Source organism: Lepisosteus oculatus, chromosome 9, assembly GCF_040954835.1.
Source record: "Lepisosteus oculatus isolate fLepOcu1 chromosome 9, fLepOcu1.hap2, whole genome shotgun sequence".
In the NCBI taxonomy this organism is placed as follows: Eukaryota; Metazoa; Chordata; class Actinopteri; order Semionotiformes; family Lepisosteidae; genus Lepisosteus; species Lepisosteus oculatus.
The window spans coordinates 105,109-130,776 of record NC_090704.1 but is presented as its reverse complement, the minus strand read 5'-3'; the positions used below and the strand labels follow the sequence as shown (position 1 = coordinate 130,776).

Genomic DNA, 25,668 nt, shown 5'->3' with positions numbered 1-25,668 from the left:
CATGATCTGCAAGTGGAGGTGAGAGACGGCGGCGCAGTGGGTGGCAGCGCTGGGAGCCTGGATTTAGTTCCTGGGGTGCTGTCTGTGTGGAGTCTGCATGCTCTGCTCATGTTCTCGTGGCTCCAGTTTTCTGGGGTGCTGTGTGTGTGTGGAGTTTGCATGCTCTCCTTATGTTCTCGTGGATCTAGTTCCTGGGGTGCAAAATTCTGTTTATTTCACAAGACGGACCCGAGCAGCAGCATGTGTCTGCAGCGCTCATCCTGCCTGCATGTTTGCAAACTTTTCTCCTGTGTTTATTTTACTTTGTTAAATAAAACGTTGTTGCTGGGGAAACGGTGCTGCAGAAGTTGTTTCGATCTGACCTCCGGGAGGGAGACAGCTGGCAAAGCCGAAACTTTAGTCTAAAAGGCGCTGGCTGGAGTATTTTGTGGACATTTTGCAGAAGAAAAGGAAGAAGCGGTGAGTCGCAGGCTGTAGGACAGGACTGTCGGGGAAATGTAAGCGCTGGGCTGAGCGAGTCCGTCGGCGCCTCCTCCTGCAGGAGTGAGGAGTCTCCGGTCTCCGGTCGCGTCCTGATCTGCATGTGGAGGTGAAAGGCTGAGAGACGGCGCACATGCTCTGCACATGTTCTCATGTGTCTGGTTTCCTGGAGTGCTGTCTGTGTGGAGTTTGCATGCTCTGCTCATGTTCGCAAGGGTTTCCTGCCGCTTCTGCAGTCCAGTGTTGGTGAGTGTGTCGGGTTGATTGTGTTGTGGTGTGAGTGTGCCCTAAAGGGGGTTTTAATAGTATGGGGTTTGTGTGTTCACTTGTATGCAGACCACTGGAGAGACCGGTTGTTTTTTGCCAGGCAGACTAATGGCTGCATATTCAATTCCAGCTACTGATGTTGCCAAACCAGCAAGTGGGACAGTGTTTGAAAACCCTTTCAATGAAAGGTTTGTAGAACAGTGTTGCTATTGTTCTGTTTAATTCGAGGTCACCAAGCTTATAAATGGTCTCACAACGTTTGTCTCTTTTCAGGTTTCTCCGACCCGGAGAGTGAACAAAGAAGTGATAAGGGCCCATAACACCTAAGCTCGGCACTCTCACACTCGTCAGCCACACGAGCTTCCTCCTGGTAAAATACTGGGCAAGCCCCTTTCTGACAGGGACAGTGGAAAACCCCCTGAGGGAGATGGGCTGAGGGGAGGAATAAAACCATCTGAGCCGGAACGGAGCGCGCTCCCGATTCCCACCAGACCCGGGAGACGACACAGGCAGCACAAGGGAAGCTGCGGAGCGCGAGTTCACGGAGGCAAGGACCGATTGACGACCACGGGAGACAGTGGCATCGGAACAAAGGTACTGTACAGAGACTTTTAATACCTGAAGGCAAGGAGCGAGAAACCGGCCCGGCTAGCCGCTCCAAACTGAGGGGAATGGAATACAGTTCGCGGGAGGATTTCTAGTGGAACCTGAACGGAGTCTGGGGAAATGGGACCGGCCTCTCGTTCACTGGGGCCATCAAAGACTTTACAGGTACGAAGAAGAATCGTTCGAGTGGCCACTCTTCGGTACTTGACAGAAAAGACTGCCGTCCCTCATTCATTATGACCCTTGGAAGGACCTTTTGTTGCTGCTGTTTTCGTTGTGTCTTTGGCTGATGGTGAATGTGGATAGAAAATAAAAAGGTCACTTATACGATACACATGCTTGTCGCTGGTCTGTGTGGGCATTGGTGGATCTGGGAGATCAACAGAACCTGTGATAATGTAGAGGGGCCCTAGCATCCTGTTTGCATTGCTAGGTGCCGTAGTCAGATATGAGGCAGGAAATAATTCTTGTTTGAGGGGTCACCTCACTGTGACACAAACGTGTTGGGAAGACGCGCCAGTTCTGACGTTAGTGCGACGGGTCTGTAGGCATTAAGGCAGGTTCTTGTGTCCTTTTTTGGAACAGGAACAATAACAGAAGATTTGAAGCAGTCTGGCACTGTGCACTGGGACAATGATTGCTTAAAAACGTCTGTAAAGATTGGAGCGAGTTGGCCAGCACAGTGCTGTAGTGTGGCTGGAGATACACAGTCAGGTCCTGCTGCCTTTTTACAGTTTTGCTTTTTGAATAGCCTTCACACATCCTGTTCTTTGCTTCACAGGGCATTCTCAAGACTTGTTAACGGCGTCAAGTCTTTGTGAGAGATTGAGTGTGAGTGGGTGTGGCACTCCAGTTGAGTGGGGGACAATAGCTCATCCCCAGGATGTGAATTATTTGGAGACTGTGAGACTGCCATGGACAAGGTCGTTGGAGATCCTTTGTGTTTCAGACCTGCTGTAAAATGTGTTATCTGGTAGAGAGTGATCAAGATGTATCTGAGGGGATTTTCTTTTGTAATTGGTAACAGTTTGGAGACCTTTCCAGACAGATAAACAGTCTTTGTTAGCAAACAGTTGTTCCAGCTGTGGACAGGAGGGGAAACAAAAGGTAGAGAACACTATTTTTAGAGAAATGGCCCTAAAGGAACAAAGCATAGTGTAGGATGCCACTAGCTTAAGTCTTAACAGCACTGCATGAGAGGAGACGCCAGTGTCTATTTGTTCTGAGGGGTCCTCAGAAAGGTCAAAAGGTTGCAAACAGATAGGAGACTGGTTATATGCCTGAAGCTTAGCTAGAGGAACATAACATTGCTGGAATGCTGAGAGGGGAGGTTATCAGAGCCTAATGTTATTGGGAAAAATGGCAACTAGGTATAGAAGATCTGATGAAAGTCTGTCCTGTGAATTGTTAAGGGTTTCATGTAATTGTGTGTCCAAGTAGTCCGGCCTGCTGTGCTATGTGTTGTTTGTCTTGTGAATTTTCTGTTTTACACCTATTGTATCCATAGTGGCACGGGCCAAATCCTATTTAAAGGGTGTTGCCAGCACTGGGGTTTGTTGGGAGTGGTAAGTTAGGAGTCTGGAAATGAGAGCAAGGTGCGAGTGGATATGATAAAAAGATTTTTCCTTTATTTTGTTTCTGATACCTGGTGAAGAGACGCAGTGAGTGTTTGAGTGGCCAGCTGCGTCAACTTCAATAAAACTGGCCTTTTGGTTTGTTTGAGTGCTGACTTGCTATGGTGTATTTTTTCTCTCTGTGAACAACACGTCCTACGGCCAACACTACCCACACAGGAGGTGTGTGCGTGACAGCTCCTCAGCTGCAGCAGGAGTCCAAGTTTGCACAGATTTCTTGTTGGGTTTGTTGTTTGAAGTTTCTGTTTGTATGTAGGAAGCAATTGTGCCATCGCGTGGTCCGAGTTATAGCACGCGACGAGAGCTCCCGAAGAGCCCCTGCCTCCTGCCCGATTCGACGTTTAAAATCATCACAGAACGAGAGGAGCCAACAGGAATGCAAGTCTCTTCTGGTGAGGAGCCTCCGACACAGCCCCCAGTACTGGGTGTGCAGAAAGAATCCTGTTCTACAGTTGTGGTGCGAAATGGCCTCCAGTCCTTGTCAAATGCTGGGTTTCTCTGGACTGCAGTCCCCTCCGCATTTGGATGATTGTGATTGGTGTTGCTGTAGCTGTGCTGTCCTGAGACTGACTGGTGTCAAGACCAGCTGTACTCTGGGATCAGCAGGGCCTAGTGGTGGTATGAATTGTGGCCTCTATTTCTCAGGTGTAACAAGTGTTTGATTACTCTGTTCTGTATGTTTATCAATAGTGGGTACTGGCCTAATTCAGCCCTGCACTCGCTGTTAGCTATTTTTCTCTGCGCAAGGAGGATGTTTCTACAGATTGATTAGAGTTTCTACAGAGTGTACTCCTGGTCTGTGAGGGGACCCCACACTTCACTGCCGTATAGGGCAATGGGTTGGATTACACTTTCAGATATTTGGAGCCAAATTCTTGTTGGTGGGTTGACATTGAAGAGCCTCCTTCTTATTGCGTAGAAAGCCCTGAGTGCCTTCTCCCTCAGTGCCTTCACTGCCAGGTCAAAACTCCCAGAAGAGCTGATGGTGAGACCGAGATATGTGTAGCTGGATGTGTGCTCCAATGTGTTGTTGTTCAGTGTGAATTTGTACCTGTTTCCCTGAGGTCTGGCTTTCTCCTGGAAAACCATAACTCTGGTCTTGTCCAGATTGACTTGCAGTGCCCAGGTCTGACAGTCCTGCTCCAGCAGTGCCAGGCTCTGCTGTCCTGGGTCCAGATGGGCTGGCAGTGCCCAGGTCTGACAGTCCTGCTCCAGCAGTGCCAGGCTCTGCTGTTCTGGGTCCAGATGGGCTGGCAGTGCCCAGGTCTGACAGTCCTGCTCCAGCAGCGCCAGGCTCTGCTGTTCTGGGTCCAGATGGGCTGGCAGTGCCCAGGTGTGACAGTCCTGCTCCAGCAGTGCCAGGCTCTGCTGTTCTGGGTCCAGATGGGCTGGCAGTGCCCAGGTCTGACAGTCCTGCTCCAGCAGTGCCAGGCTCTGCTGTTCTGGGTCCAGATGGGCTGGCAGTGCCCAGGTCTGACAGTGCTGCTCCAGTAGTGCCAGGCTCTGCTGTTCTGTGTCCAGATGGGCCATCAGAGCCCAGGTGTGAATGTGATGGGATGTGTGGCGGTTTGGTAGGAAGCCAGTCTGACTCGAATGTAAGAGAGTGTAAGAGAGGGAGAAGATTCGGCCCTGGAGTGATCCAGTTTTCTATTTAACAACCTCAAACTGCAGGAGAGAAATGCTTCATTTCTAAGATGGAAATATAATCAGAAAGTATAACTAGCCATTTGTGTATATCATGTCAAAAAATGTTTTATATATAAAAATAATTTAGGAGAGACATTTGCTTAATAAGGCAGTAGAATAAATGTTGTGATGCTGGTGTGATGGTGCTCTCCAACAAACTGATACAAATGGACAGAGAGACAAAGTGAGAAAGAAAATGTATACATAACAGACACATATGCAGAATACAATACAGTGCTGTAAAGTACAGTGCCCTAGAGTGAAGATGGAAATCATTCATTCTGGTGCAGAAGAAGTGAATCTGCTCTCAATGGTTTTCCTGTACAAATGGAACACGTTGTGAATTCTACATAATTCACAGGAAACAAAATAAACAACTCATTCACTCCCCTGCTGTCCGTGACCCAGAGCTCAGTAATCATTTCACTACTGAAGATCATGCAGTTTTTAATGCTTTTCATTTTAACATCCTACTTGTTAATATTTCCTCTTAGATGAGAATATTCTCTTCGGCGTGTCTTTACAACTCTTCTCTTATTGCTCCTCTTGTCAGTAACCCGGTGTGAAAGCTCTCTCTGTCGGAATCAATGTCTTACCTCTCCGTCTTGTGTTTCAGGTCTCCTCTGGCTGCTGACCCTGCCGTCAGGACAGAACACATCCCGCACTGACCACACTGCTGGGTTTACTGTACGTGACCATAAAGAGCTTGAGCAACACATCTAATGTGATCTCTGCACGCTTCCCGAGGAGCAGAGATGATTAGGTCTGTGTCCGTTCCCGAGTCTTTGCGAGAGACCTGTTCAGTCCTTCACTGAGATGATTTTAGATGCCTGTGAGTCGTGCCCACTGAAAAATGAAATAGTGCAGCACAATGAGACTTCAAGCAAAGATCTCATTAGCCCCTTCTGTGAATTGGTGTCTCGCAAGAGATCTTCCATCTCTTTGAAAGTTTCACAGCTTTGACCTCTAGATTAGAAATGACACCAATTGCACATGGGTCCAGCAACGTTCTATATAGTGCACATCACCATCGGGATGAAAAACAAAAATCCCCAGTGGGAGTCCAGTCTTTCCCTGCTACGCAAATTGCTTTTCGTTAGGTGAGGTCGCAAGTTCTTATTGGAGAATGTTGTACAGTTTCTTAATGCAATAGGGCGAGTAAGACTGAAGTTCCCCCCGTGTTGGCCGATCAGTGGAACGAAACTGAAAAAAGCTCCTTGAAACTGTGATTCATACACTTATACACTGGCTCAGCATGGTGCTCACCTTGGGTGTCTGCTGAAATTTGATTTTTTTTCAGGAGCACTGTGACCCAGAGCTCAATAATCATTTCAGCTACTGAAGATCATTCAGTTTTTAATGCTTTTCATTTTAACATCCTACTTGTTAGTATTTCCTCTTAGGTGAGAATACTCTGGTACTTTTCTGGGTCTTAGTTGAGTGAGCTTTATTAGAATAATTGAACAATACTTTCACCTCCACATGACACATAGATTTTTCAAGGGTTAAATATGGGAGCTACGTTTCTTACATGTTTCCTTTTGTAAGTTGATTCACAAAGCTTTCACCCCCTCCACTCCAGTGAATCACTTTGTTTAGCAAGTGATCAGGTGGAACAGTTTAATTTCTTCCTGCAAATAATGCCTTTTCCTTTTTCATCCCATTCAAGTCTCCGTCCTAGTTAGAGTCATTGTGATGTAGAACGGCAGTGGTCCAGTTGAAAGGTTCAAGGTTTCACTGTGTTTTAGAGTGCAGATAAAGAAGATAATAGGAGAGGAAACTGGAAAAGCCGTGACTCTGTCATTCCATTCAATTCAATTTATTTTCATATAGCACCTTTCACAACAAGGTTGCCCCAAGGCGCTTAACAATGCAGGTAAATATACATTTTGTGAATACAGAACTGAAGACAATGGAGGAAAGGAACCAAAGACTCAGTAAGGAGAATAAAATCCTCTAGGGGTCCAAGGTCAACTGGCTGCCCAACCCCTTTGGGCATGCTAACATTATATCATTAAAAAAAAGAAAGAAATGAATGCGGGTATTAATCCATCCATCCATCACGTTATCTGTATGTCAGTACCCCACGCAGGTCTCTGCAGACCAGCAGAATCCTCCTAAACGACAGCTGTATCCATGATGCCCCTCTTGGATCCATGGCACTGATGCAGCATTCAACTCACATGGTGCCCAGCCCATGACAGACAGTATTTCTCCTCTGCAGGATCCCTGCGAGGCAGGACAGGTGCCTGACCTCTGAGAGCCTTGTAAGTAAGTAGAAGGAGTTTGAAGTCCGCCCTGTACCTGAGAGGAAGCCAATGAAGAGAGAGAAGTATGGGGGTTATGTGGTCATTCTTTCTGCTCCAAGTAACAATTCTAGCTGCTGCATTCTGTAAGTATTCAAACTCTTTGCTGTGACAAATCTAACGTACTTTAGGCAGACAAAACGACCTTAAAAAGCAACATGATTTTTAAGTAGTCTGTCTGTGTGTAGTAACAGTGGTTCACATTATTTCAGAACGTATACTCCCGTCTCTGTAACTTTCCTCAGTCAGCTAGTGAACATTCTGTATTTACACCACGAATGCACTACTTTGTCTCGCGCGCGGTCACACTGGCCGTCCACAGGCACGGGCAGGAGCAGGGAACACGAGGCCGCTCTGTAGTGCCCCTGTGGCTCTCCAGCAGAGGGGAGCACTTTGCTCAACAGCCCTGAGCCAAAGGACCCAGTGATAAAGCTGAAAATCTGGCAAGTCCCCCAGTCTCCCTGGGGCGCTGAAGAGGATTTCATCTGATGCTGAGGTTCCTGTAACTCAACACAAAATTGAACACGGCGAGTTATGAGTTTGTGAAGAAGTGACAGCGGAACAATGTCAAACAGGAAGTTAACCTACAGGAAAGAATGAATTGAATCTCTGATATTCAAGCACGCAGTGTGACGTCCACTGTCTATTCAAATCTACTCTGCAAGTCTTACAATTCTTTTTCATACACCGTCTCCTGGTTATTGTTTTGTGAGTGCTTGAACTGTTTCTCAGTAGAAATAAGACCGATAACTCACTGCTTCAGGATGCACACTATCGTTGATGAAACCTGTGGTGTAAGCAAGCGAAAAGAGACAGATCCTTCTAAAACACAGAGGCCATCGGGAGGGCAGAAACACTCTGCAACAGGTAGGAGCTGTGGAGCCGTGATTCCCCCGAGCCAGAGCCCTCGTCCTCCCTCGACAGCGAACTGAGCTCCAGCGACTGGAGCAGCTACCTGCCGTCGTGGGACCTCCTGCAGATTGGGAACGGGTAAGGCAATTCGACACGAGCCCACTCCTCTTCCCACTGCTTACGCCCCTATAACAAATAGTTTCAGGGTATTCAAGTACAGGATAAAGAGATGACAGGTGTTCCCAATTGGCTGAGGATACAACTCTCTCTCTCTGAGAAAGCACACAGAGGTGGACAAAGCAATTAAATGCATTTACAAGTCATTTCCTCTGTATCTGGTCTTTCTTTACATATCAGAAAAGTGAACTGGTGGCTGTTGGAAAGTGTCTGCTCCGTACGTAATATACATGTAAAAGATGTGATTAAATATCTTGGTATTAAGACTTTCAAAAAGGTGATTTTGTGATTTGATGTTCTCTACCTTAGTAAAATAAAATAAAAAAAAACTTTATTCATGGTTGCTATTTGTCAAACACGGGCAGAAGGAGGCCTAAATGCTACAGGGTTTAGAGCATCTAATACCGATACCGACAGTATTATTTACAAAATTAAGCAAAGTAGGTGATGTATGTTTCCCTAATTTAATCATTCAGGAACTAGGTATTGATGCTTTTAAGAAACTAACAGTAGCCCTTCAGAAACTATGGAAGAATTTACAACCTTTATTAGACTACAAGGAAAACAATTTAGTTATACTTGTACTAATAAATACTTCAGATCCCTCTCGCAATCTCACAATATCTTGTCAAACTATTTTGGAGCACCTCTTTGGGGAAAGTGAGTGGAATCAAACATGACTATTGTCAAACAGATTTTGTATGAATAATAAGGTTAAGGCGTCAGTACAAAATTGTACATTGAATCGACCCGGTAAAGATACACAGTGTGCATAGATTTAAAAGTAATATAGATGATAATTGTCTTTCTCAAAGCAGCCCAGAAACCTTACGTTTGTTTTTGTTTTGTTCTGTTGTTAAAACACTCTGAACAGATCGGCAAAATGGTGTAAAGAAGGCTTCTAATTCTGACATTTCCTGTAGACAAATTGATGTTATTTTACTGCTCAATACTGCTGAACCGAATCTAAAATATAATGTATCATTGGCTTAATCATTATACTCGCTCGTTATTAGATGTATAAATAGCCTAAAGATGAGAAATAATCGAAAATTGAATAATTAGACCGTATGTCGTAGTAGCAGATTGTACTTCTCGCCTACTTGATCTGGTCGAGCAACACCACAATCGCCATACAATCCGTCCGTTCTCATGCTCTGACTTTCAGGTTGGGCAGTGGACTGGATTCCAGGGCAAACTCGTTCTTGTTTGATTATCCGTGTGAAATCTCGCCCAATATAACAGGTAAGCTCATGCACTAAAATGATGCGCTTCCAAATTAAAGCGACACGCATTTGAATAATTCAAAATACACACGAGGGAACGTCTCCAAACCATGTCTAAGTATCACAACATGAAAGCTGTCCGTACCTTATCTTTATTTGACTGTATAATGTACTCCGGTGATCTGTAACGTAGTCTTGCGTGCATCGTAAAGGATCCGGACTTCCGGCTACGGAAAACCCGGAGTGGATCAGCCTTTGCACCGGACCCGGACTTCCGGCTACGAAAAACCCGGAGTGGATCGGCCTTTCCACCGGACCCGGACTTCCGGCTACGGAAAACCCGGAGTGGATCGGCCTTCCACCGGATCCGGACTTCCGGCTACGGAAAACCCGGAGTGGATCAGCCTTCCACCGGATCCGGACTTCCGGCTACGGAAAACCCGGAGTGGATCGGCCTTCCACTGGATCCGGACTGCCGGCTACGGAAAACCCGGATTGGATCGGCCTTTCACTGGATCCGGACTGCCGGCTACGGAAAACCCGGAGTGGATCGGCCTTCCACTGGATCCGGACTGTGATGTAGCTTTTGTCCAATCGGCGCTGAGATTTCAGCAGGAGGCGGGAGACAGGCTCTTGTCCAGTCACACAGCTTCAGTCCCGGGACTTTTCCGAATTCCGGCGGGCGGTGACACTTCCGAGAAATGTCCACTGGGTGGCGACAGAGATACACGAGTCCACGGAGCTGAGTCTCAAAGCGCTATCGGAAAGACTTGAAATCGGAAAGAAATACATTTGTTACATTTTAATCCCATTGAAAGGAAGATGAAAATATCGTTTGTATTTTAAAACATTATTATACTTGCGCAACATAATTATTAAGGGAATGGTGTGAGAGGAGACCGTGTTTGAACAGTTTAAGACGGATGTAAAGACATTTTATTTCAGAATGTCTTTCTGAAATGTGTCTGTTTCTGTGTTGTAAGAACGTTGAAGCATGGACGGGCCTTATCTGCATTTACCATGTTGAAACTTTTTTTTTCCATAAAATGTACATGAATTATTGCATGTACCCTGACAATACGACTGCTACGTTACGTTTTCTTGTAGTTTTTGGTCTCATAAAAATACATAAGACGCGAGTCGATGACGTCAAAATGTTGTCGCCCACAGGGCTTATGGGTAATGTAGTCTCTGTAGTTCACTGGGCTGCCCTGCCCATGTGTTTCGCTGATTTGATTGAACATTAGAATGAATTATATTAATACAATTTCAGCGTATTTATCGTGTCTTGTATTTCTTTGTCTCTCTTATGTGTTCCCTTGTGTGTATGTTTTCTTGTATTTCACGTGTCTGCGGCGCTGGTTAATCGACCCGGCACATAAAGCAAACCCACTGTCCTCGTGTTTCTTAGCTCCCGTCTTGTTTGCAAACTTTTCTCCTGTGTTTATTTTACTTTGTCAATAAAACGTGGTTGCCGGGGAAACGGTGCTGCAGAAGTTGTTGCGATCTGACCTCTAGGAGGTAAACAGTCGGCTTTTGTAATCTAATCAGCGAGCAAAGCAGAAACGTTAGTCTAAAAAGCGCTGGCTGGAGTATTTTGTGGACATTATGCAGAAGAAAAGGAAGAAACGGTGAGTCGCAGGCTGTCGGTAAATATCAGCGCTGGACACCAGCCTCACACCGCTGGGCTCACTGCACCATGAGCGAGTCCGTCGGCGCCTCCTCCTGCTGGGGTGTGTTGCTGCAGGAGTGAGGAGTCTCCGGTCTCCGGTCGCGTCCTGATCTGCATGTGGAGGTGAAAGGCTGAGAGACGGCGCACATGCTCTGCACATGTTCTCATGTGTCTGGTTTCCTGGAGTGCTGTCTGTGTGGAGTTTGCATGCTCTGCTCATGTTCTCAAGGGTTTCCTGCCGCTTCTGCAGTCCAGTGTTGGTGAGTCTGTCGGGTCGATTGTGTTGTGGTGTGAGTGTGCCCTAAAGGGGGTTTCAATAGTATGGGGTTTGTGTGTTCACTTGTATGCAGACCACTGGAGAGACCGGTTGTTTTTTGCCAGGCAGACTAATGGCTGCATATTCAATTCCAGCTACTGATGTTGCCAAACCAGCAAGTGGGACAGTGTTTGAAAACCCTTTCAATGAAAGGTTTGTAGAACAGTGTTGCTATTGTTCTTTTTAATTCGAGGTCACCAAGCTTATAAATGGTCTCACAACGTTTGTCTTTTTTCAGGTTTCTCCGACCCGGAGAGTGAACAAAGAAGTGATAAGGGCCCATAACACCTAAGCTCGGCACTCTCACACTCTTCAGCCACACAAGCTTCCTCCTGGTAAAATACTGGGCAAGCCCCTTTCTGACAGGGACAGTGGAAAACCCCCTGAGGGAGATGGGCTGAGGGGAGGAATAAAACCATCTGAGCCGGAACGGAGCGCGCTCCCGATTCCCACTAGACCCGGGAGACGACACAGGCAGCACAAGGGAAGCTGCGGAGCGCGAGTTCACGGAGGCAAGGACCGATTGACGACCACGGGAGACAGTGGCATCGGAACAGAGGTACTGTACAGAGACTTTTAATACCTGAAGGCAAGGAGCGAGAAACCGGCCCGGCTAACCGCTCCAAACTGAGGGGAATGGAATACAGTTCGCGGGAGGATTTCTAGTGGAACCTGAACGGAGTCTGGGGAAATGGGACCGGCCTCTCGTTCACTGGGGCCATCAAAGACTTTACAGGTACGAAGAAGAATCGTTCGAGTGGCCACTCTTCGGTACTTGACAGAAAAGACTGCCGTCCCTCTGGATTCATTATGACCCTTGGAAGGACCTTTTGTTGCTGCTGTTTTCGTTGTGTCTTTGGCTGATGGTGAATGTGGATAGAAAATAAAAAGGTCACTGATACGATACACATGCTTGTCGCTGGTCTGTGTGGGCATTGGTGGATCTGGGAGATCAACAGAACCTGTGGTACTGGAGAGGGGCCCTGGCACCCTGTTTGCATTGCTAGGTGCCGTAGTCATATATGAGGCAGGAAATAATTCTTGTTTGAGGGGTCACCTCACTGTGACAGGAACGTGTTGGGAAGACGCGCCAGTTCTGACGTTAGTGCGACGGGTCTGTAGGCATTAAGGCAGGTTCTTGTGTCCTTTTTTGGAACAGGAACAATAACAGAAGATTTGAAGCAGTCTGGCACTGTGCACTGGGACAATGATTGCTTAAAAACGTCTGTAAAGATTGGAGCGAGTTGGCCAGCACAGTGCTGTAGTGTGGCTGGAGATACACAGTCAGGTCCTGCTGCCTTTTTACAGTTTTGCTTTTTGAATAGCCTTAACACATCCTGTTCTTTGCTTCACAGGGCATTCTCAAGACTTGTAAACGGCATCAAGTCTTTGGGAGAGATTGAGTGTGAGTGGGTGTGGCACTCCAGTTGAGTGGGGGACAATAGCTCATCCCCAGGATGTGAATTATTTGGACGAGTTGCGAGACTGCCATGGACAAGGTCGTTGGAGATCCTTTGTATTTCAGACCTGCTGTAAAATGTGTTATCTGGTAGAGAGTGATCAAGATGTATCTGAGGGGATTTTCTTTTGTAATTGAGCCTAATGTTATTGCGAAAAATGGCAACTAGCTATAGAAGATCTGATGAATATCTGTCCTGTGAATTGTTAAGGGTTTCATGTTATTGTGTGTCCAAGTAGTCCGGACTGCTGTGCTATGTGTTGTTTGTCTTGTGAATTTTCTGTTTTACACCTATTGTATCCATAGTGGTACGGGCCAAATCCTATTTAAAGGGTGTTGTGAGCACTGGGGTTTGTTGGGAGTGGTGAGTTAGGAGTCTGGAAATGAGAGCAAGGTGCGAGTGGATATGATAAAAAGATTGTTCCTTTATTTTGTTTCTGATACCTGGTGAAGAGACGCAGTGAGTGTTTGAGTGGCCAGCTGCGTCAACTTCAATAAAACTGGCCTTTTGGTTTGTTTGAGTGCTGACTTGCTATGGTGTATTTTTTCTCTCTGTGAACAACAGGTCCTACGGCCAACACTACCCACACAGGAGGTGTGTGTGTGACAGCTCCTCAGCTGAAGCAGGAGTCCAAGTGTGCACAGATTTCTTGTTGGGGTTTGTTGTTTGAAGTTTCTGTTTGTATGTAGGAAGCAATTGTGCCATCGCGTGGTCCGAGTTATAGCACGGGACGAGAGCTCCCGAAGAGCGCCTGCCTCCTGCCCGATTCGACGTCTAAAATCATCACAGAACGAGAGGAGCCAACAGGAATGCAAGTCTCTTCTGGTGAGGAGCCTCCGACACAGCCCCCAGTACTGGGTGTGCAGAAAGAATCCTGTTCTACAGTTGTGGTGCGAAATGGCCTCCAGTCCTTGTCAAATGCTGGGTTTCTCTGGACTGCAGTCCCCTCCGCATTTGGATGATTGTGATTGGTGTTGCTGTAGCTGTGCTGTCCTGAGACTGACTGGTGTCAAGACCAGCTGTACTCTGGGATCAGCAGGGCCTAGTGGTGGCCTAGTGGTTAGCTGTTTTTCTATGCGCAAGGAGGAGTTTCTACAGAGTGTACTCCTGGTCTGTGAGGGGACCCCACACTTCACTGCCGTATAGGGCAATGGGTTGGATTACACTTTCAGATATTTGGAGTCAAATTCTTGTTGGTGGGTTGACATTGAAGAGCCTCCTTCTTATTGCGTAGAAAGCCCTGAGTGCCTTCTCCCTCAGTGCCTTCACTGCCAGGTCAAAACTCCCAGAAGAGCTGATGGTGAGACCGAGATATGTGTAGCTGGATGTGTGCTCCAATGTCCAAGGTCTAACACTCCTGCTCCAGCGGTGCCAGGCTCTTCTGTTCTGGGTCCAGATGGGCTGGCAGTGCCCAAGTCTGACAGTCCTGCCCCAGTAGTGCCAGGCTCTGCTGTTCTGGGTCCAGTTTGGCTGGCAGTGCCCAGATGTGACAGTCCTGCTCCAGCAGTGCCAGGCTCTGCTGTTCTGGGTCCAGATGGGCTGGCAGTGACCAGGTCTGACAGTGCTGCTCCAGTAGTGCCAGGCTCTGCTGTTCTGGGTCCAGATGGGCTGGCAGTGCCCAGGTCTGACAGTGCTGCTCCAGCAGTGCCAGGCTCTGCTGTTCTTGGTCCAGATGGGCCATCAGAGCCCAGGTGTGAATGTGATGGGATGTGTGGCGGTTTGGTAGGAAGCCAGTCTGACTCTAATGCAGGACATTGTGCTCAGTAAGGAGGGCCGGTTATCAGATATTCAAGTTACGACAGAGTTCCTTCCCCAGGTTACTGTTCACACTGAAGCTCCGGTACCTGTTGGGGTCGAGTCTGTCTCCATTCTTACAGACGGGCGTGATCAGTCCTTGATTCCAGGCCTCAGGGAAACAGCCGGCCGTCAGGACGAGGTTGGGGAGTTTGAGCAGGCTTTGCTGGAGGTCTGAGCTGCAGTTGGATCAAGCGTTGTTGACTGTGTCTTGGCTACAGGCCTTTTGTGGTCTGAGAGTTGTCTGTTTGTGTATGTGCTTATCTTCTTTAGGGTGTGCATGTAGTGTCTAACCATCTCACAGTATCTGAGGCGCAGGTCAGAGTGGTGTGGTGTTGTTTTAGTTCTGGTAGTTCTCTTCAGTTGTTTCTGCACTCTGTATCAAACCATTTGATATTGTTTCTGAGTGTGTTTCATATGAATGTAGTCATTTTGATTTTAAGGCTAGTTTCTCAAAAACATGGTTTAAATTTATGAACGATTTGTTGGTTTGATACAGAGCGTTTTGAAATGTAAGGGATCAAGTAATGGGTTTATTTGCTGCTGAGAAGAAAGAAAAAAAAGAAATGAGACAATTAGCTTGTAATGAGTTTATAACAACAGTAATTAGATTCCTGCAAGCACTCTTTTCATTGTCCAACAACTGAAAGCTTTTAGGTATAAAGGAAGGGTCCTCTAATATTTGATGTGTGAGATTGTCGTTCTATTGGAGATGTTAGTGAGTCTGAGGATTTGTGTTAATATGACAATACTGCTACTACTATTAATAATACAGCATGGCAAGACTTCTTTCAGTCATTTCCCACCCCTCCACCTCAGTGAATCACACATGTTAAACTTCCATCTCGGGTTCCAGATCAGACATGAGCAATCCTATATTACAAATACTTACCACCAGACAATTTAACCAGACAATAATTTAAGCAATTATTAATTCAACAGAAGCAGCAGGACGAGTAAAGTGCCCCTCTGATGGCCGGTCAGTGGAATTAAACTGGAAAATTTCTTAGAAATGATTATTCTTACAATAATGTGCCAATGGCGCCGCTTGGTGGTCATTCAGCAAAATTTCACCGAAAGTTTTTTTTAATTAAAATACCGTTAGTAATGTTGGTATTAATAAGTTATTTTAATTTTAAAAATATTTACGCATTTTCAACAGCAAAGAATACATTGCATTGCAAACAAGAGTAATGAATGAATGTATTGTACATGGATACAAAATACAAAATAAATGCAATAAACCAAAATTTAAAATAACATTCAAAAGGCGCGAGTCGATGACGTCAGAAGGAAGTCGCCCACAGGGCGTATGGGTAATGTAGTTTCTGTAGTTCTCTGGCCCGCACTGCCCACGTGTTTCGGTGATTTGATTGAACATCAGAATTAATTCTATTGTACCATTTCAGCGTGTTTATCGTGTCATGGATTTCTATGACTGTCTTATGGGTTCTCTTGTGTGTCATGTTTATTTTAGTGGGTGGCAGTGCTGGGGCCCTGAACTGTAATCATTCGTGTTACTCATCATCATTGTTACTGTGACCCTCCTGGGAGGAGGGGACCTTTGTAAGATTCCTGTCCTGGCAAGCAGCAGGTGAGAGTTTGCTGTCCGACTCAATTACACCTCCGCTACCTCATTTCACCTCTTTCACCAGCCTGTAAAGGGGGTTGTGATAACATGGGGTCTTTCTCTTTAACAACCTCAAACCGCAGGAAAGAAATGCTTCATTTATAAGATTGAAATATAACCAGAAAGTATAAAAATAGCTATTTGTGTGTATCATGTCAGACATATTTGTTTTTATTTTAAAAGAATTTAGAAGAGAAATATGATTAATAAGGCAGTAGAATCCATTTAAACTGTCATTTTCCTGTTTAGGTTGGAAAGTTTAATTTGATCGAGTCCACTTGAGTGCCTAAGCAACTGTTTGGGTAGTTTGGCTGGTGTGGTGGTGCTCTCCAAATACCTGATCCAAACGGACAGGGAGACAAAGTGAGAAAGAAAAGGTGTAAGTAACAGACATATCATATGCAGAATACAGTAATGTGCTGTTCAGCACAGTGACCTAGAGTGAAGATGGAAATCAGTCATTCTAGTGCTCTCAACGGCTTTCCATTACAAACGGACCAGGGCTTCCTGAGACACAGGCAGTTGGAGTTATATAGAGTTAGAGGTTGTTTTCACGGCACCAGCCGACTAAAGCAGAGACCTCCTTCCACTCCAGAATTTTTTTTTTATTTGGGTGGGATCATCTGGAGTCTTGATTCCTAACACGGAGTCAGCAGTAGATACACAGCTGTTAGCATAGGAGGAGTACAGAAGAGGTGACAGCAGTGCTGGGGACCCTCTGGCACAACCAGAGGTGTGAAATTGAAATTGTTTGGAAGGAATGGGAAGCTAAAGGCAGAGTCACAATCTCTGATTCATGTCAACAAAACAGTAAGTTCTTTCCTCAGGCAGCTTCGTTAGAACATTTTAAATAGATGTAAAAGTGTATTTACAGACTATATCAGCCCTTATCTTTATTCACCTGGTTTAATCTTTTTTTCAGAAGTGTAAATATATTATACTATGTACCCCTGATGGTATTATTGATGTGCTATAAATATACTCTTGTTTGTATTGTATCTATTTTTATTGCTACAATAAAAAGTTAAAACGAACTGCACTTTCGAAAAATGTCCACTGGGCGGCGACAGAGATACACGAGTCTATGGCGGCGAGTCCAATAGCGCCTCCGTACAGATCCTCGTTGTGCAGAGATTGAAAATCAATACAGATGATAACTGTGACGTTTGTGACAGCAACTCTGAAAGATAACGTAAAGAAGGAAACTAATATTGACATTACTTTTAAAGAAGTTTAATAATACTACATTTTAAACCTATTGAAAGTAATATGAAAATATCTTTGTATTTAAACAAATATGATACTTCCACGATATAATAATTAACGAAATGCTGTGAGAGGAGACCCATGTTTAAACACTTTAAAACGGATGTAAATGCGTCTGTACAGACAATTTGAAACATGTACGGACCTTATCTGCTTTTGTTTACTATTAAACAAGATTACTTGTTTAATCTTTTTCCATAACATGTACACGTATTATCGTATGTGCCCCTGACTATACTCTGTGTTATATGTATTCTTGTTTTTATAGCATGTATTGTTGTTATAATTAAAAATAAAAAGACGCGACTCGATTACGTCAAAGGGAAGTCGCCACAGGGCTTGTGGGAAATGTAGTCTTTATAGTGTTCTGGACTGCGCTCCGCACGTGTTCCGCAGATTTGATTGAGCATCAGAATTAATTATACAATGTCAGTGTATTTACCGTGTCGCGGATTTCTATGTCTGTCTTACAAGACGGACTCGGCAGGAGCTGTTTCTTGCTCTCCGGAGTGAAGCTGCTCTGGAAAGAGACGAGCAAATCTTCAGACTCTTTGTAAATGAGACATCATGACAGCTGTGCCGACCTGCTCTTTATTGACCTGTTGAACCTGTTTGTGTAAAAAGCGGGAGTCTTGTGTACCCCTGATTGTGTTATGTGTACTCTAGTGTGTTTGCAGCGCTCGTCCTGCCTGGTTTATCAACTCGACACAGAAACAAAACCCACTGCCGTCGTGTCTGTGGGTTTCTGAGCTCTCTTGTCTTGTTTGCAAACTTTTCTCCTGTGTTTATTTTACTTTGTTAAATAAAACGGGGTTGCCGGGGCAACGGAGCTGCAGTAGTTGTTGCCGGAGCGGGTCTGACCTCCAGCAGGTCAACAGGCGGCTTTTTTAATCTAATCTGCGAGAGAAACAGAAATTTAAGAAACTTTAGTCTAAAAAGCGCTGGCTGGAGTATTTTGTGGAAGAAACGGTGACTCGCAGGCTGTGGGACAGGACTATCAGGGACACATCAGCGCTGGACACCAGCCTCACACCGCTGGGCTCACTGCACCATGAGCGAGTCCGTCGGCGCCTCCTCCTGCTTGGGTGTGTGTTACTGCAGGAGTGAGGAGTCTCCGGTCTCCGGTCGCGTCATGATCTGCAAGTGGAGGTGAGAGACGGCGGCGCAGTGGGTGGCAATCCACTGCTGGGGGCTGGGAGCCTGGATTTAGTTCCTGGGCTGCTGTCTGTGTGGAGTTTGCATGCTCTGCCCGTGTTCTCATGGGTCCTGTTCATGGGGTGCTGTCTGTGTGGAGTCTGCATGCTCTGCCCCTGTTCTCATGGGTCTGCTTTCCTGGGGTGCTGTCTGTGTGGATACCTGGTGAAGAGACCCAGTGAGTGTTTGTGTGGCCAGCTGCGTCAACTTCAATAAAACTGGCCTTTTGGTTTGTTTGAGTGCTGACTTGCTATGGTGTATTTTTTCTCTCTGTGAACAACACGTCCTACGGCCAACACTTCCCACACAGGAGGTGTGTGCGTGACAGCTCCTCAGCTGCAGCAGGAGTCCAAGTGTGCACAGATTTCTTGTTGGGGTTTGTTGTTTGAAGTTTCTGTTTGTATGAACAAACATGCAGACTCCACACAGACAGCACCCCTGGAATCAAACCCAGGGCCCCGGTGCTATGAGGCAGCGATGCTAACCACTGTGCCGCAGTGTTGCCCCCTTTGAAAATGTCTGACTTCCGTTTTAATTTGAGGTCACAAGCTTATAAATGGTCTCACAACGTTTGTCTCATCTCAGGTTTCTCTGACCAGTCCCAAGGACCTGTAGTCACTGACAGCTTCTGCAGTCTGACGGCTCATTTCAGTAGGCTGGAGGGATGGCGCAATTATCCTCAAATCAGTGAGTATTGTTTTGCTCTTGTAACATGAAACATCAAAGAGAAGTCAACAGACCATTCCGTGAAACTGTTCAGACTGGCCCGTGGTGATTTTCTGGGTCCTTTAGTAAGCTGACCGGGACTGTGTCATCGACACACTTTGTGAGAAGCCAGTCTATGTGTTTGCTCTTGTGATCATTCGTGAACGAATGTAAGAGAGTGTAAGAGAGGGAGAAGATTCGGCCCTGGACTGATCCAGTTTTCTATTTAACAACCTCAAACTGCAGGAGAGAAATGCTTCAGTTCTAAGATGGAAATATAATCAGAAAGTATAATTAGCCATTTGTGTATATCATGCCAAAAAATGTTTTATATATAAAAAGAATTTAGTAGAGACATTTGCTTAATAAGGCAGTAGAATAAATGTTGTGATGCTGGTGTGATGGTGCTCTCCAACAAACTGATACAAATGGACAGAGAGACAAAGTGAGAAAGAAAATGTATACATAACAGACATATATGCAGAATACAATACAGTGCTATAAAGTACAGTACCCTAGAGTGAAGATGGAAATCATTCATTCCGGCGCAGGAGAAGTGAATCTGCTCGCAATGGTTTTCCTGTACAAATGGAACACGTTGTGAATTCTACATAATTCACAGGAAACAAAATAAACAACTCATTCACTCCCCTGCTGTCCGTGACCCAGAGCTCAGTAATCATTTCACTACTGAAGATCATGCAGTTTTTAATGCTTTTCATTTTAACATCCTACTTGTTAATATTTCCTCTTAGATGAGAATATTCTCTTCGGCGTGTCTTTACAACTCTTCTCTTATTGCTCCTCTTGTCAGTAATCCGGTGTGAAAGCTCTCTCTGTCGGAATCAATGTCTTACCTCTCCGTCTTGTGTTTCAGGTCTCCTCTGGCTGCTGACCCTGCCGTCAGGACAGAACACATCCCGCACTGACCACACTGCTGGGTTTACTGTACGTGACAATAAAGAGCTTGAGCAACACATCTAATGTGATCTCTGCACGCTTCCCGAGGAGCAGAGATGATAAGGTCTGTGTCCGTTCCCGAGTCTTTGCGAGAGGCCTGTTTAGTCCGTCACTGAGATGATTTTCGTGCCCACTGAAAAATGAAATAGTGCAGCACAATGAGACTTTAAGCAAAGATCTCATCAGCCCCTTCTGTGAATTGGTGTCTCGCAAGAGATCTTCCATCTCTTTGAAAGTTTCATAGCTTTGACCTCTAGATTAGAAATGACACCAATTGCACATGGGTCCAGCAACGTTCTATATAGTGCACATCACCATCGGGATGAAAAACAAAAATCCCCAGTGGGAGTCCACTCTTTCCCTGCTACGCAAATTGCTTTTCGTTAGGTGAGGTCGCAAGTTCTGATTGGAGAATGTTGTACAGTTTCTTAATGCAATAGGGCGAGTAAGACTGAAGTTCCCCCCGTGTTGGCCGATCAGTGGAACGAAACTGAAAAAAGCTCCTTGAAACTGTGATTCATACACTTATACACTGGCTCAGCATGGTGCTCACCTGCTGTCCTTGGGTGTCTGCTGAAATTTGATTTTTTTTCAGGAGCACTGTGACCCAGAGCTCAATAATCATTTCAGCTACTGAAGATCATTCACTTTTTAATGCTTTTCATTTTAGCATCCTACTTGTTAGTATTTCCTCTTAGGTGAGAATACTCTGGTACTTTTCTGGGTCTTAGTTGAGTGAGCTTTATTAGAATAATTGAACAATACTTTCACCTCCACATAACACTCATAGATTTTTCAAGGGTTAAATATGGGAGCCACGTTTCTTACATGTTTCCTTTTGTAAGTTGATTCACAAAGCTTTCACCGCCTCCACTCCAGTGAATCACTTTGTTTAGCAAGTGATCAGGTGGAACAGTTTAATTTCTTCCTGCAAATAATGCCTTTTCCTTTTTCATCCCATTCAAGTCTCCGTCCTAGTTAGAGTCATTGTGATGTAGAACGGCAGTGGTCCAGTTGAAAGGTTCAAGGTTTCACTGTGTTTTAGAGTGCAGATAAAGAAGATAATAGGAGAGGAAACTGGAAAAGCCGTGACTCTGTCATTCCATTCAATTCAATTTATTTTCATATAGCACCTTTCACAACAAGGTTGCCCCAAGGCGCTTAACAATGCAGGTAAATATACATTTTGTGAATACAGAACTGAAGACAATGGAGGAAAGGAACCAAAGACTCAGTAAGGAGAATAAAATCCTCTAGGGGTCCAAGGTCAACTGGCTGCCCAACCCCTTTGGGCATGCTAACATTATATCATTAAAAAAAAGAAAGAAATGAATGCGGGTATTAATCCATCCATCCATCACGTTATCTGTATGTCAGTACCCCACGCAGGTCTCTGCAGACCAGCAGAATCCTCCTAAACGACAGCTGTATCCATGATGCCCCTCTTGGATCCATGGCACTGATGCAGCATTCAACTCACATGGTGCCCAGCCCATGACAGACAGTATTTCTCCTCTGCAGGATCCCTGCGAGGCAGGACAGGTGCCTGACCTCTGAGAGCCTTGTAAGTAAGTAGAAGGAGTTTGAAGTCCGCCCTGTACCTGAGAGGAAGCCAATGAAGAGAGAGAAGTATGGGGGTTATGTGGTCATTCTTTCTGCTCCAAGTAACAATTCTAGCTGCTGCATTCTGTAAGTATTCAAACTCTTTGCTGTGACAAATCTAACGTACTTTAGGCAGACAAAATGACCTTAAAAAGCCACATGATTTTTAAGTAGTCTGTCTGTGTGTAGTAACAGTGGTTCACATTATTTCAGAACGTATACTCCCGTCTCTGTAACTTTCCTCAGTCAGCTAGTGAACATTCTGTATTTACACCACGAATGCACTACTTTGTCTCGCGCGCGGTCACACTGGCCGTCCACAGGCACGGGCAGGAGCAGGGAACACGAGGCCGCTCTGTAGTGCCCCTGTGGCTCTCCAGCAGAGGGGAGCACTTTGCTCAACAGCCCTGAGCCAAAGGACCCAGTGATAAAGCTGAAAATCTGGCAAGTCCCCCAGTCTCCCTGGGGCGCTGAAGAGGATTTCATCTGATGCTGAGGTTCCTGTAACTCAACACAAAATTGAACACGGCGAGTTATGAGTTTGTGAAGAAGTGACAGCGGAACAATGTCAAACAGGAAGTTAACCTACAGGAAAGAATGAATTGAATCTCTGATATTCAAGCACGCAGTGTGACGTCCACTGTCTATTCAAATCTACTCTGCAAGTCTTACAATTCTTTTTCATACACCGTCTCCTGGTTATTGTTTTGTGAGTGCTTGAACTGTTTCTCAGTAGAAATAAGACCGATAACTCACTGCTTCAGGATGCACACTATCGTTGATGAAACCTGTGGTGTAAGCAAGCGAAAAGAGACAGATCCTTCTAAAACACAGAGGCCATCGGGAGGGCAGAAACACTCTGCAACAGGTAGGAGCTGTGGAGCCGTGATTCCCCCGAGCCAGAGCCCTCGTCCTCCCTCGACAGCGAACTGAGCTCCAGCGACTGGAGCAGCTACCTGCCGTCGTGGGACCTCCTGCAGATTGGGAACGGGTAAGGCAATTCGACACGAGCCCACTCCTCTTCCCACTGCTTACGCCCCTATAACAAATAGTTTCAGGGTATTCAAGTACAGGATAAAGAGATGACAGGTGTTCCCAATTGGCTGAGGATACAACTCTCTCTCTCTGAGAAAGCACACAGAGGTGGACAAAGCAATTAAATGCATTTACAAGTCATTTCCTCTGTATCTGGTCTTTCTTTACATATCAGAAAAGTGAACTGGTGGCTGTTGGAAAGTGTCTGCTCCGTACGTATTATACATGTAAAAGATGTGATTAAATATCTTGGTATTAAGATTTTCAAAAAGGTGATTTTGTGATTTGATGTTCTCTACCTTAGTAAAATAAAAAAAAACTTTATTCATGGTTGCTATTTGTCAAACACGGGCAGAAGGAGGCCTAAATGCTACAGGGTTTAGAGCATCTAATACCGATACCGACAGTATTATTTACAAAATTAAGCAAAGTAGGTGATGTATGTTTCCCTAATTTAATCATTCAGGAACTAGGTATTGATGCTTTTAAGAAACTAACAGTAGCCCATCAGAAACTATGGAAGAATTTACAACCTTTATTAGACTACAAGGAAAACAATTGAGTTATACTTGTACTAATAAATACTTCAGATCCCTCTCGCAATCTCACAATATCTTGTCAAACTATTTTGGAGCACCTCTTTGGGGAAAGTGAGTGGAATCAAACATGACTATTGTCAAACAGATTTTGTATGAATAATAAGGTTAAGGCGTCAGTACAAAATTGTACATTGAATCGACCCGGTAAAGATACACAGTGTGCATAGATTTAAAAGTAATATAGATGATAATTGTCTATCTCAAAGCAGCCCATAAACCTTACGTTTGTTTTTGTTTTTTCTGTTGTTAAAACACTCTGAACAGATCGGTAAAATGGTGTAAAGAAGGCTTCTAATTCTGACATTTCCTGTAGACAAATTGATGTTATTTTACTGCTCAATACTGCTGAACCGAATCTAAAATATAATGTATCATTGGCTTAATCATTATACTTGCTCGTTATTAGATGTAGAAATAGCCTAAAGATGAGAAATAATCGAAAATTGAATAATTAGACCGTATGTCGTAGTAGCAGAGTGTACTTTTCGCCTACTTGATGTGGTCGAGCAACTCCAAAATCGCCATACAATCCGTCCGTTCTCATGCTCTGACTTTCAGGTTGGGCAGTGGAATGGATTCCAGGGCAAACTCGTTCTTGTTTGATTATCCGTGTGAAATCTCGCCCAATATAACAGGTAAGCTCATGCACTGAAATTATGCGCTTCCAAATTGAAGCGACACGCATTTGAATAATTCAAAATACACACGAGGGAACGTCTCCAAACCATGTCTAAGTATCACAACATGAAAGCTGTGCGTACCTTATCTTTATTTGACTGTATAATGTACTCCGGTGATCGGTCATGTAGTCTTGCGTGCATCGTAAAGGATTTATATTATTGCACGATAAAGGAAGAAGAAAACACAAGGAGGTCGAATTGATCAGCAGCGTGAGCCGACTCGCCGGTAAACACACTCTCCAGCGGTGTCTGGAGTTCACTAATAACTCTCTGCCCTGAAGGCCAGGTTTCCAGGAGCCCGCAGTGCTTGACGAGCAGAGAGCGGAACCACACCGAGCACAGCGACAGACCGATTCCACTGGATCCGGACTTCCGGCTACGGAAAACCCGGAGTGGATCAGCCTTCCACCGGACCCGGACTTCCGGCTACGGAAAACCCGGAGTGGATCGGCCTTCAACTGGATCCGGACTTCCGGCTACGGAAAACCCGAGATACACGGAGCTGAGTCTCAAAGCGCTATCGGAAAGACTTGAAATCGGAAATACATTTGTTACGTTTTAAAAAAACCCGGAGTGGATCGGCCTTCCACTGGATCCGGACTGCCGGCTACGGAAAACCCGGAGTGGATCGGCCTTCCACTGGATCCGGACTGCCGGCTACGGAAAACCCGGAGTGGATCGGCCTTCCACTGGATCCGGACTGCCGGCTAAGGAAAACCCGGAGTGGATCGGCCTTCCACTGGATCCGGACTGTGAGCAGCTTTTGTCCAATTGGCGCTGAGATTTCAGCAGGAGGCGGGAGACAGGCTCTTGTCCAGTCACACAGCTTCAGTCCCGGGACTTTTCCGAATTCTGGCGGGCGGTGACACTTCCGAGAAATGTCCACTGGGTGGCGACAGAGATACACGGAGCTGAGTCTCAAAGCGCTATCGGAAAGACTTGAAATCGGAAATACATTTGTTACGTTTTAATCCCATTGAAAAGGAAGATGAAAATATCGTTTGTATTTTAAAACATTATTATACTTGCGCAACGTAATTATTAAGGGAATGGTGTGAGAGGAGACCGTGTTTGAACAGTTTAAGACGGATGTAAAGACATTTTATTTCAGAATGTCTTTCTGAAATGTGTCTGTTTCTGTGTTGTAAGAACGTTGAAGCATGGACGGGCCTTATCTGCATTTACCTTGTTGAATCTTTTTTTCCATAAAATGTTCATGTATTATTGCATGTACCCTGACAATACGACTGCTACGTTACGTTTTCGGTCTCATAAAGAATACAAAAGACGCCATTCCGGAAGGTGTAGTGGGTTTATTAAAAGCAAATCAAAGTGTTAATAGGACTGACCTCCTTTTGGGTCCTACAACTGATTTATTCTTGGATGGCGTGGAAATAAAGGATAAGAAGTGTAACAATACTCATATTAGAAATCTTTGTAAACCCCATCTTATCCCTTCTTGTTTGTCTTTTTGGAATGCAATGTTTGAAAATATAAACTGGAAGTTAGTTTGGACAATTC

General features: G+C 45.2%; 4 long non-coding RNA genes across 4 annotated transcripts; 2 read left to right on the top strand and 2 right to left on the bottom strand.

The window, feature by feature from the left end:
* The first annotated feature begins 41 nt into the window (after positions 1 to 41).
* Positions 42 to 6,146, top strand: LOC138241166 (uncharacterized). Its single transcript, XR_011190356.1, has 3 exons — positions 42 to 935; positions 1,021 to 1,518; positions 5,290 to 6,146. It is a non-coding gene; the product is annotated as an uncharacterized lncRNA (long non-coding RNA).
* A 325-nt stretch (positions 6,147 to 6,471) lies between these two features.
* LOC138241165 (uncharacterized) lies at positions 6,472 to 9,543 on the bottom strand. The gene is made up of 2 exons (XR_011190355.1): positions 9,380 to 9,543; positions 6,472 to 8,017 (listed from the first exon to the last, which is right to left on the bottom strand). It is a non-coding gene; the product is annotated as an uncharacterized lncRNA (long non-coding RNA).
* Positions 9,544 to 19,168: 9,625 nt separating this feature from the next.
* Positions 19,169 to 20,248, top strand: LOC138241164 (uncharacterized). Its single transcript, XR_011190354.1, has 2 exons — positions 19,169 to 19,253; positions 20,149 to 20,248. It is a non-coding gene; the product is annotated as an uncharacterized lncRNA (long non-coding RNA).
* Positions 20,249 to 21,326: 1,078 nt separating this feature from the next.
* On the bottom strand, positions 21,327 to 24,544 carry LOC138241162 (uncharacterized). The gene is made up of 2 exons (XR_011190352.1): positions 24,229 to 24,544; positions 21,327 to 22,872 (listed from the first exon to the last, which is right to left on the bottom strand). It is a non-coding gene; the product is annotated as an uncharacterized lncRNA (long non-coding RNA).
* Between the last annotated feature and the right edge of the window lie 1,124 nt (positions 24,545 to 25,668).